A 12,300-nucleotide genomic window follows, 5' to 3' on the forward strand; every position below is an offset into this window, starting at 1 on the left:
AAATTTGAAAAACAGAACTTGTGGGCTCCCTGTTGACTATAATTTCCTATTTTCTTCTCTGTAGCTTTCCCCTGACCTGCTAAGGAAAACAAAGAAGAAATCTATCCGGGTCAATGCTCCCTCTAAGCTGTGGAGTCTTGTGAGCCAAAATTCTACTTTGTGAGCTACTGGCATTAAAGCTGTGAGCGAGCGATTGGGCTGCTGCATAAATCAGTTTGCTCTGGAGCCATCCTTCCTGAGCGGAGAGAAAAACGTGTGAGCCGGAGGCTAAAAACTGTGAGCTAGCTCACACTAACTCAGCTTAGGGGGAACTCTGAATTCCAGGTCAGCAGACTGATGAACCAACCACGCAGTGTCTTGAATTAGAAGAGGACTTTGGGTTGAATCCAGCCCATTTTTTCATTCAGTCTTATCTAATTGCCCTCCTTACTACAGCCCCTTGTCCCACATGCCTTTGTCCATGCAGTTCTCATGATCCCAAACACAGTCAAAGGGGACACCCTCCTCCATTTTTCATTAGTGGAAAAGGTGGATCCAACCATGTGTGATGGCTGAATTAAGGAAGGTTACTAATGCCTTCCTGATGGTTCTATAACTTCATTTGGTGTAAAAAGCATTAGATCAGAAAAGGAATTTTATCTGCACAGCCGCAAATAACGGGATTAAAGGAACTGAGAATGGGAACAGTTAACCTCAGAACTTTTACAGACAGAAAGAACATTTTGTGGTTGAGGCATGAGAGGTTAGAAGACAATATCAATTTGTTCTTCAAGGTCAAAAGAACAGACCTATTTGGGGATGATATTGGGATATATCTGGTATTTGTTTTGGTTGAGTTTTCAGCTACAAGCTGCTTTGGTTCACTGTTACTTTGCACCATCTAGTCCCAAAAGCATACGTGCAGTTATCCATTTACTTTGTGATGTCTAACTTTTGTTTGGAATGTCTGTACATGAGAACATAAGAATATAAGTAGATCCCGATGGAGCAAACCAGTGGTCCATCTAGTCCAGCATACATATTACCATATGTCTACATTCAATGAAAGCCCAGAAAAATAAGGGAGTGTAGACATGTTGATGTGCAGCCTAATCTTGTGCATTATCTTTTTAACAGCATCTCAGGTACACAGTGAACAACCAGTTGCTCAATTTGTAATATAATTTTTCTGGTGACATAACACAAAACATAAGAACATGAATTCTGGATTGACCCTGGGGATATGCCGTTACAACTTTTGCTTTATGGCTTCAGCTTCTTTATACCTTCCCTTAGCTGTCCTTTTTTCTGATTGGTCAAAATAAAATCTCGCAAATGTAAGGATGAGACCATTTTCACTTTCCCAATTCATAATGGGTTCTCCTTGTCTGTTTGCTATGCAATTTGCACAGTAATAACCTGAAGGGTGGTTGTGACTGTTGAGTAAAAGGTTTTGAAAATGAGAGACAGAAAAAAGGTTGAGAGCAAGCCCTGGTCTCACACCCCTTAGGGATAAACTGTTTACCTTGGCATAAGCTCATGCAAACAGATAATGAGGAGGGAAAAATAGGTGCACAAAATATACAAACAATGAAATGAGGCAACTTCTGTCAGAACTGAACAATGAGAAACTCTGGTACGTAGATACCCTAAAGGGCACCTTCATAACTGAAATTGCCTCTATCACATACATAATGCAGATCACTGAAGTTAGTTTAATGAGGACGGTTCATCTAGTGATCTCACCATCTCCTGTGAAAATGTCCCAAGACTGTACTGTTTTAGATGCTGGTCAGCTAGGCCATTTAACAAGGTTGCTATATATTGATTTCTGTAACTGTTGCAGCCCTTGTACAAAATATATTGTGCGTGCATTCCTGTTTATTAATTCTAATGAGGTTTGCTTTTTTCATTCACAAAATGAGGCCACGCATCTCCATGGAATATCAGCTACTTCTGTTTCCATTGGCCAGAGGCCTAGATTTTCTAGTTTCACTAATATTTGAACATTCCTAGTGAAGCCGACAAAACTGCAGTGACATTTTTCCCCTTGCAGCAAATATCTAAAAAGCATTTGATCCTCAGAAGCTAAGAATGGAAGCTGGGGAAGACCCCATAGTTCAAGTTGGGATTTATGAATGAAGAGTTCTCTTACTGAACTGACATTACCATCATCTGAGGAGTTTGTATATAAAGAATGTCAGCACAACTAGCTGATGGCAACATTTTCAAAGCTAAAGATAGGGATGTCGTATAAAAACAGGTCATAAAAAATGCATTGCAAGACCATAACTTTAGAAAGAGAAAGATTAAGGATGACCACTGCAGACTGTAGATGGATCCCAGAGGAAGCAAGAAACACCAGTAAGCCAAGGAAAACATGAAAACAGAAACCCTAGACAATGTCTTGTCCTAGTGGTTTACCTACACTCTCTGCTCCCCTCCATAAGTCCATCTAAGGGACCAAGGAAAATCCCAAGAAACTAGAACAGACAGCAACCCTACAGTTCAATGCTTCAAGCAAGCTAACTATTCCATAAAATTGTTTGTGAGGTGTTTTTTCCTTAAAACATCTTAATCCGGCAAAGGAAACACTAGCAAACATGACATGGGAGATTGACTCTGACAAGCATTTCCCTTGGAAACACTCTTGCCTGCGCACAGAAGTGGTACAAGCAGTATCTGGAGAAAGAAGAGGAGACAGAAATAGTTGGCTGCTCTTGTACATGGAAAATCCATTATACCAGGCTTAGCCTGCCACAAGAAGTCTGGAGAGCTAATGTGTAGTGCCATGGACCAGCACCACAGTTTTCCCCAAGCAAGGTTATGTGACAGAAGGCTATTTATTTTTGAAGTAGACTAGAATCTGCTTTTAGAAGCTTCCCTCTGAAGTCAAAGATGTTCACTTCCTTATAGAGCCAAGCAGCTACTAGCAGTCAGTCTTCTCCATGTGACACCCATTAACTACATTATAATTCTCCAAATTCTCATGCCTTTTCATATTTATACTTCTGAGGATTACCTTACTAAGAGATCCTAAGCAGGTCTATTCAGAATCCTACTCAGGTATAGGAAGTGCTCTTGGGATTGCCCTGCAAGGCCCCTGATTATGGATGTTCTAGAAAACAGAAAGTTATGGATGCGTCCCAAACAAGGCTTTAACTACCTTTATCTTTACATCTCTGTGCAAGTGACGTTGCATGGATCATTGTTAAAACTACAAAGAACCCTGTGGCACCTTAAAGAATGACACAATTATCATAGCAAAAAGCTTTACTTCTTCCAAGAGCACCTCAGAAATATCTTTCTACAAAGCAGAAGGAAAATACTAAACACTTGGATTCATTGGAAGTAACTGAACTGAGACAGTGAATGTCCCCAAGCTAATTCATGGCTTCCCATAAACAGTTAATGCAGAAATAGGACTTTTTGTTTCACAGCTCCTAAGACGTGCTATATGTTTCTTCAGCACATGAATAAATTAAGTCTCACTACCTTTACCAGAAAGAGAAGTATTATTCTTCTCCTAAGGGTTGATCCAAAACTGTAGAACAAAATTTGAGTCCAGTGGCACCTTTAAGACCAACAAAGCTTAATTCTGGGTGTAAGCTTTCATGGGCACGCACACTTTTTCAGATATCTGAAAAATACGAGGAAGTGTGCATGCACACAAAAGCTTATACCCAGAATTAAACTTTGTTGGTCTTAAAAGGTGCCACTGAACTCAAACTTTGACTATTTTCTCCTAAGTGTAAGTGATAAAACTGAGAAAAAAGGGGTTGTGCCGGGTCAGCAAGATGGGGCAGACACAAAATTATAAACCACATTTTCTGGCTTCCAGACCTGATAGCCATTGTCACTATGGTTATCATGGTACTTTCACTCTGTGATGAATATTCACTTTGTCACTAGCAAAGGTAAATAAATCACATCACCACTGTAGCCTTTTAGGGACAGAAATGAAACTATTTGATATACAGCATGCTTGTGCCCAAACCTAAACAGTTGCATGCTTGAAAAATAGCCCTTTGGGAGCTACATCCCTCCTTCTTGGACAAGCGATTTCACAATGCAGTGCTATCTTGTTATGAATGGCTTCTGTCACCAAGGCCAGAGGAGTGATGTTTAAAGGGGGGGAGGAGTCACGGATGATTGCTAGCTACAATCCTGGTGCCAATTAAATGGGTGATTAAAACAATAGCCAAGCATCCCAGACCTGGAACTTTTCTGGTGCCATAACGCCAGTATTTGTCATTTTCTCTTAAATGCATACACACATCCTCAACCACAAAAAAATAATTCTTTGCCTCTTCTAGAATGAATGAGATTTGGTGGTTGAGAAATCAGTAAATTCTGCATAGAACACCATACAACAGTATTTGAAAAACTGTTCTGAATGGAATCTCAGCAATTCTGGAGAGCATCTTTATGATGCACATGAACCAAATATATTCCTTGTGGAGTCTTTTTTAATAAGTGCAAACAAGTTTGGCTTTGATTTCAAGAAAATTATCCCAACATCCCTTTCGTAAGGGCTAACAAATGAAGATATTAAACAGATCTTCCCTACTCGCTCATTTTACAAAGTTCTAAAAACACTGGTTCCCACAGCGACTGCTTGATCCGGGACAATAAACTAGTCATCACAAACCATTTTTGAGCTCTACATCGATTTCTTATTTTGGGATGTACTAAAAATTTAGAAGTGCTAAACTGTTTCTTAGCCATGGCTCTTTACCTAAACAAACCATTTTCCCTCCTCCTGAAATATTACCGCTCTATCAAGAATTAACCATTGGTAACTGAGAGTCCGGCCAAACAAAATAGTCTGGATTCGCGCTCGCTCATTCAAGAACTTACCGTAAAAATAAGAAAGCATCTCTCTACTTATCCTTTCTATCTTGGAGTTGATACTTCGGGGACGTAACAAAATCCAGAGGCCGGGAAGGGAGCGGGAGACGAGACCTTCCGTAAACCACACAAAAACCTTCCCAGGACTTCGCAAGAGTATTTCCTCGCACGAAGGCAGCGTCTGAAATCCAGCGAAGGCTGCAGCAGATCCCGCCAGTTTTCCCCTCCGAAAAGACTTGGGGAGAAGTTAACGAGCTCGATCACTTTGGGAGAGCCCTTGTCAATGGAGGGGAGGATTACTGCCGAGCCCCCGTGCGCGCCAAACTCCGAGGAGAAACAGCCAATCGCCCCCCCTTGCTCAGAGGAATCCACGCGTTTGCAACAGACAATCGAGGCGAGCGGCAGAGACAGGAAACTCCCCGCTGTAAACTCTCCACAGAAGGAAAAGTGGCCTCTGGGCAGGCTGCCCTTTGCAGCCCCGGCTGCTTTGCTGCTGTTGTTCCTTCAAAGACTCCTCCGGTTGCTTTTGTGCCTCCGCTTTCTTCCCTTCCCTGGCCACCCCTCCTCCACCCCTTCATGACAGAGACTGCCCAGATGGGAAGAGCCTACAGCTGAAGCCAGTACTGTGCCCCATCCTGAAAGCTGATCCTGCTGATCTCATCACCGAAGGCTACTAATCCAATGACCGGGGAATTAACAACAGATGGTGACGCCCCTTCTGTGCCCCCCACCTCCGCCCCACATCACCATTGAGCAAGAGAGAGCGGTATGAAAGCTGGCGCGCACCGACCCACCCTCTCTCTCTCTCTCTCTCCCTCTCGCTCCCCCGCACCCCCCCCCCCGAGTGCAATAGATCTTTTCTTGCGGTGGCACAAGCCTCCATTTCCTGCTCTGTTTCCAGAGTTCTCCTGCTACTGAGGCGGGAACTGCATTATTTAACCCCTTCTGACAAAGTGGTGTGTGGCAACCTTATAGTTCACCTTTTAAAAAACAGGAATATGAACGGTTCTTATGGGTCTGTTCAAGGGGACCAAGCAACATTTCTCTAGGACAAGTTCAAACTTGCCACTGGGGCCTTCACATATGATCCATCCCAACCGGAGCTGGATTTTAAGCATAAGCTCTGTAAACGATAGTTTAGGACCTCAGTTAGGGCCAAATACAAAAAGTAATCAGATGAAGATGGGCAGCCCTGTTAACTCTGTGGCAACAGAAACAAGCAAGAGTCCAGTAGCACCTTAAAGACTAAACATTTGTTATATAATAACTTTAGGTCATACTTTTTTGGGAGGGTTAAGGCTATGGGGGGGCTCATAAATTTTTAATCCAATCCTGATAGCATTTCATTCCCACAAGGGGAAAAAATCCAAAATAATTGATTGCAGCCTCAACCCCTCTCCCCTTCCAGGGCTCTGGTAAAATATGCTCTTTTTCTTCTTGTTTGTGCCCTGGGTCTTAAAGATATGCTGTTACCCATTCAAGACCTAAATAGTTTCTTATGAAAGGAATGACGACTCGCAGGGGTGTTCTTCACTAGCCTGTACTGTGTGCTGTATGAAAAGAAAAATTTGCTTTTGCTGAGCTGAGAAAATGGGACAGCAATTCTTCATAAAAACGAAAATACTCTACTTGCGATTGTTATACTTTGCTTTCATAGGAACCAGATGTCTTTTCTCAAGGGTAGTACTTTTCATTACAAGGGATATCACATTTTATCAGCATTGAAACAGCAGCTTTTTCCCACTGGGGGGGGTGGAACTGTACCATCTGAGTGTTCAGTCATCAGAGTGATTTGGCTATTAACAGTGCAAAGATAGGGTAGAAACACTTTAAATTAATAAATGTGCAATTAAGGGCAAATATCTTAACATTGATTCTCTAGGAATCAATCTGCTTGTTTGAAAACAAATGCCAGTTTATACATCAGGAAGAATATTTTGAAAAATTAAACCTTCTCAATGGCTTTTCATTGTATATGGAAGCTTATAATTCCTGCTACCAATCTATTTGGATTTAACCGATCGTAAAGGTATTCATTTTGAAATGGAAAATTATTCAAATATCAGCACTGGTCTGTTCCTACAGTAATATTCATTAATCTTTTTTAAAAAAAATCAGTCCAAAGGAAGTGAATTCTCATTTTGAGGATTCTTCAGTGCAAATATTTTGCCAGACAGCCCTAAAACTAGCAACAGTAAAAATAAAAAAAATCAAGAAATGTAGAAAACCATGGGAAACTATGAAAAAGTCCAATGTAGAACTGCCCCTTTTCGAGGAATAAAAGTGGATGCTTATAACAGAGGACACTCAAGTCAAGGGCTGTCTCATCAACATGCTATTATTAGAGTTATAGAGAAATATTAAGGCCCCGGTCACACGTGAGGATTTGGGCCGGGAGAGGGACGGATTGGATGTGCGGCAAATGGGCGCGATCCCACGGCAACATCTGGGAAGCGTTGCGTGCCCGTCACCGATCCGTCCCTCCCGCCCAAAACCCCGCACCAAAAAAGAACCACCCACCTGGGTGGTTCATCCGGAAAGGCCGCAGCAAGTGCAGCCGTGGGATCGCCGGCGCGTCCTTCTGCCGGCGCATCCCCGGCTCCTGGCCAAACTGCGCATGTGTGAGCATGCGCAGTTTGCCAGCCTCCCCCTCCCACCGTCGCTTTCTCCCCGGCATCTGATCGTGCTGGGGAGCAACGGCGCCGCGGCTCAGGGGATCCGTGGGATCCCGCAGCGGCGTCTCTAGTTTGGTGCGGCTCATATTAGCCGCACTTCGGCCGTCGTTTTTCCTGCCGTGTGGCAAGGACCAATGAAGGGTTATGCTTTTCAACATCCATTGAGGGCAATGCCACTATGCTAGTTAAATTGCGATGGAAGATGATCTGTGTATGATGAAACAGCCTGGGTGTCACAAGCAAATTGGATCAAGCAGAGAAGAGATTGGATTTATACCCCGCCCTTCACTACCCAAAGGAGTCTCAGAGCGGATTATAATCTCCTTTCCCTTCCCCTCCCTACAACAGACACCCTAGGTAGGTGGGGCTGAGAGAGCTCTTTCGAGAACTACTAATGAAGTCTGAAGACAGACAAGCAGATAAAGGTAGGCTGATGGTTGCCTGGAAAGGACATAGGGTTGCTAACTCCAGGTTCGAAACTTCCAGGATATTTTAGGGATGAAGCCTGTTGAGGGAGGAAGAAGAGGGGGACATCAGACAGATACAATGCCATAGACCCCACCCTCCAAACAAGTCATTTCTTCCTGGAAAGCCATTTTTGCCAATATCCAGGTGACAGCTGGAGAGCTCTTAAAGCTTGGGTGCTAATTCAAAGTGCTGGGGATGTGTTGCGTTGTGGCAGGGGACGCTGTGAGTATAGAAAATGAATTATCGACAGAGTAGTGTTTTGGAAAATCTTTGGGAATTGTTCGGTGCATTTACCATGGGGCACCCACCCAGAGCCTCTGGCATTTTCTCACTCTGCTGGCATAAAAACTAATTAAAAGCAAAATAGAGCTTTGGAGACTTTTCCATCCTCCTTTGCATCAATCTGTCTTTGTTGGCAACTCTAGGCCTGCCAGCACTCTCAGGGTGACTTCATGCCTCCTGACTGGCATTACTTCACTAACCCTGGCTGCTTGCTCCTGTTCAGCAGTAGCCTCCCTATGAAAGCTGCCTGGGTGATTTCAGACTAGCCACAGACTTTCTGCCTAACCTACCTTGCAGGGTTGCTGTACAGATCACAAAGTGGAAAAGTAGAATGACGTAAGCTGCTTTGCTCCCCACTAATGAGAAAGACAGAACTTTGCCTAGGAAAAGGCTGCTGAGAGGGGTGGAGATAAAGTTGCCATCTTTAGGTATGGAAATTCATGGAGATTTCAGGTGTGGAGCCTGGAGAGGGTGGGTTTGAGAAGGGGTGGGATCTCAGACAGGTACACAGCCACAGACATCACACTCCGAAACTGTCAAATGTGTCCAGGAGTCGTTGATATTATTCAATGATTCTATGACAGAAGGGGGAATAGTAGTTCCTATGAGGGGAATTAGTTCCTTCGTTCCTCCTCCTCCTAAATCAATCAGATATAATTTAGTTCTTTTACAATAATCTGAGATTCTACTCCCTCTTCTTTCCACTCCTTCAATCTTCTGCTTTCTAGCCAAGCCCCCTTCCGCAAGCCAGCACAGTTGCCCTCCAGCTCTTTCTGTTGTCTCACTTTAAAACTGCTGCTATTATTCACTTCACCCATCTCTTTCACTATCCCACCGTCCTGAAAAACATACCCATGAGCCCATATTGGGCCCCTGTGAACCACCACTTGCGCTGTGTTCACCACCTGACACATTACAGATTGAACACAGTTATGATCTACCAATTATTTCTACACTCAGCCAACAGTTTTGGCTTAAAACTGACAGAGCTTCCGCACCTTTGATGGGTCACACACCTTCCACTGCACTTATATAAATTGCAACACTGTTGACCTTCCTAATCTCCACAGCCCTTCTGAGCTTTCCTTAGAGAAGAAAGGCACCACTGTACCATTGCCTGAGACCACCACGATGGTTTCCCATCACAAGCAACTTCCAGGACAGAGACGAAAACTTAGAGCTGTTTTCGCACATGGACGACTATATGTGGCTTTCTCAAGGGTACGCTGCTTCCAGGATCTCAAGAGTTCGCGTCGTTGATGGGCCCCAGCAAGGAAGACTTCTACCCCATTCTGACAAAAGTCTTCACCAGAAATGTTGTCTACAAAGAGATTATTCAGTCATCATGATTTCACTGTTTCTCTGTAGATCTGCCTCCAGGGACTAAGGATCTTCTGTGTAACAACTCTTCACCAAAACATGCTACTTTGTGCACAATAACAACTGTCCTTCTAACTGCAGCCAGTACGTTCTGAATGCATGTACACTATCCAGACACTACCCACTGCTTAGGCATACCTTTACTGCCTCTACCTCCTGGCCCACAACAAACACCAACAACACACTGCCACTATGCCTTCTATCGGGTGCCAATTAACAACTCCCACTGTTTTTTAGCACAAATACTCATATGGCCACATTCATCTTCTACCTTCACGTCACTTCTGTCCTGACCTCTACGACTACCTCTGACCTTGCCCCCCCCCACTTCCCTTGACACCTCTCACAGGGCACACGTGACGACCACTTGCTCAGACGTGCAAAAGAGACACCAGATGACTTTGCAAAATGCACAGATACAGAACTTACTGAATGCTGCACCCTGTCACGGCTTTTCCAGCCCTACGCATCCCAAAATCCATTACCTGGGTGCTGCAACCTTACATCATACGACCACGGACAACAATTACTCTGTACTACCATAAGGTATGCTGTTCTTCACTCCCACATTAGTTCTTTACACTGCAAAATACTACTCTGTGTTTACTCTGCCTGCAAGATACAAAATCATTGACCCCACCCTCTTTCTAGAGCTTGTTGTATTTTTCCCCACAGTGAGCCTTATTCCTAGTCTATAATATGTCACATACTATGTTGTGAAGTGCATAAAGAAAAATGAGTGAATTTGTAAAAGTGACAAGTTTTTTTAATCTTTATCAAGAGATACTATTCAGATTGTCCATTAGAAACCTCCAATATAAAGTAGTAAATAGGAAGTGTCCATCCAGGTTTAAAAATATATAATCATTGGCACACAAAAAACCATGCCGCAAATACATTCATTCAGGTTTATCCACACTGCTTTAAAAATAACTACTGTCTGTGCTATAACTATTATTTCATTATGGAAGAAGGTCTATGCTTCATGTAAAGTGGAAAGCTGTTATGACAGCATACATAATATCCGAAAGCTTCTGCTGACAACTTGTATAATGCTCCTTAAAAGAGGATCAATGGTATTCAGCAACATTTTAGATTTTCAGCTTATTCAGAACTTGACCTTTCTCAAACATACTGCAAGGTTCCAAAGTGCCTCATTTTAAAAGGGGGGGGGGGTTTGAGTCTGTATATATACATGAAAAAGAAAGACAAACTTTCTGAGATCCATCCCAGAAGCTTTGTGTGACTCTGCCTCCTGAAGCCAAGTAGATAGCTACAAGAGATGGACCCTGTTCTGCTGTAGCACACCACCTGTAGTGTCTGGCCAGGGTAGAAAGAACACTTCGTCAAGCCTCAGACAGGTACAGCACAGTTTATTTGGCATCCACTCTCAGCACCAGCAATCAGCAACAGCTTAGCTAATACTCAGCATACTCCAACAATAAATGCTTCACCCATTACAAGATACAGCTGTGCTGTGCTCTGTTACTGGTCATTTAAAGACACAATACATCACATCTCCCTTTCTCCGAGAAAAATATTACAAAAAACTTTTAAAAACAAAAATATCAAAATTTTAGTTAAAATAATACAATCACTTAGGTACATATCTTTCTGGTGAAAAAAACAGATCTTCCATAAGATGCTACACATCTAGGATGCCTTTCCTCATCTTGCAACAAACGTGTAGCGGTTAAGAGTGCGGACTCTCATCTCAGCTGGAGTGATGACATCCACTCTACGAACCAAATCCAAGGTTTCACAAGCTATCCTACCCAATAATGGGAGAGTCGATGTCGCTATTACATAAAACAACAGTCTAGCTTTCCCCTTTGAAGTAAAGCCTTCAAGGACAACTGTCCCGAGGCCTTATTTTTGTCCCACCATAAGCCACAAGAACTGCATCACTCTTAGTCAATGTTTTCTGACCTGGCAATTCATTAAATATTTTCAGTGGCAAAACATCTGCCTCAGCCCCGGTATCCAGCTTAAACTTAACTACACAACCTCTTAAAGTTATGTCAGCATACTCCCAACAATAAATGCTTCACCCATTACAAGATACAGCTTTGCTGTGCTCTGTTACTGGTCATTTACAGACACAATACATCACACCACCTCTGGCACTCTCTGAACCCTCCCTACATAATATACACCTGCCCCCCAGCCTTTTCAGTTTTTGCTGCCTGCTTAAAACATTTCTTTTCCGCTAGACTTTTTGTTGACATGTGCTTTAGCTGGCCTACCCTAAAAATTTTAATTTAACATTTCTTTATTTCTCAAATTTATACCTCACCCTCCCAGCCCAGGCAGCTTAAAGTTTTTTAGTCTCCTTATAACTTTTTTTTTAATTACCTTCTTTTGGATGTGTTGCTGTTGTGATTCAATTCTAGTTCATTTTGATAATGTTTAAAACTCTAATAAATGGACATTCTGCCCAATGAACAGTCATTCTGCAACTCAGAATTCCATATCTGAGACATAATGAATTCAACTTCATAATACCAGAGACATTAAATAACACAGGTAATTTGGCTATATGGATATTTCCAAAGTAAATAATTGAGTTACAATCCTATAGAATACTACTACCACAAATATAGAACAACAAGGAGAACACATTGATAAGTTAATGGATGCTGGCCAGATTTCTCTTTGATTTTCT

General features: G+C 42.6%; 1 protein-coding gene across 1 annotated transcript in view; it reads right to left on the reverse strand.

The window, feature by feature from the left end:
- Positions 1-5,334, reverse strand: part of SPSB4 (splA/ryanodine receptor domain and SOCS box containing 4) — a 141,170-nt gene extending 135,836 nt beyond the window's left edge. Inside the window, exon 1 of the mRNA XM_015413622.1 lies at positions 4,840-5,334. The gene's annotated coding sequence lies outside the window, so the exon portion shown is untranslated. The remainder of the gene's footprint in view (positions 1-4,839) is intronic.
- Positions 5,335-12,300: the final 6,966 nt, after the last annotated feature.

The sequence above is a fragment of the Gekko japonicus genome, unplaced genomic scaffold (assembly GCF_001447785.1).
Source record: "Gekko japonicus isolate JY-2015 unplaced genomic scaffold, Gekko_japonicus_V1.1 scaffold418, whole genome shotgun sequence".
In the NCBI taxonomy this organism is placed as follows: domain Eukaryota; kingdom Metazoa; phylum Chordata; class Lepidosauria; order Squamata; family Gekkonidae; genus Gekko; species Gekko japonicus.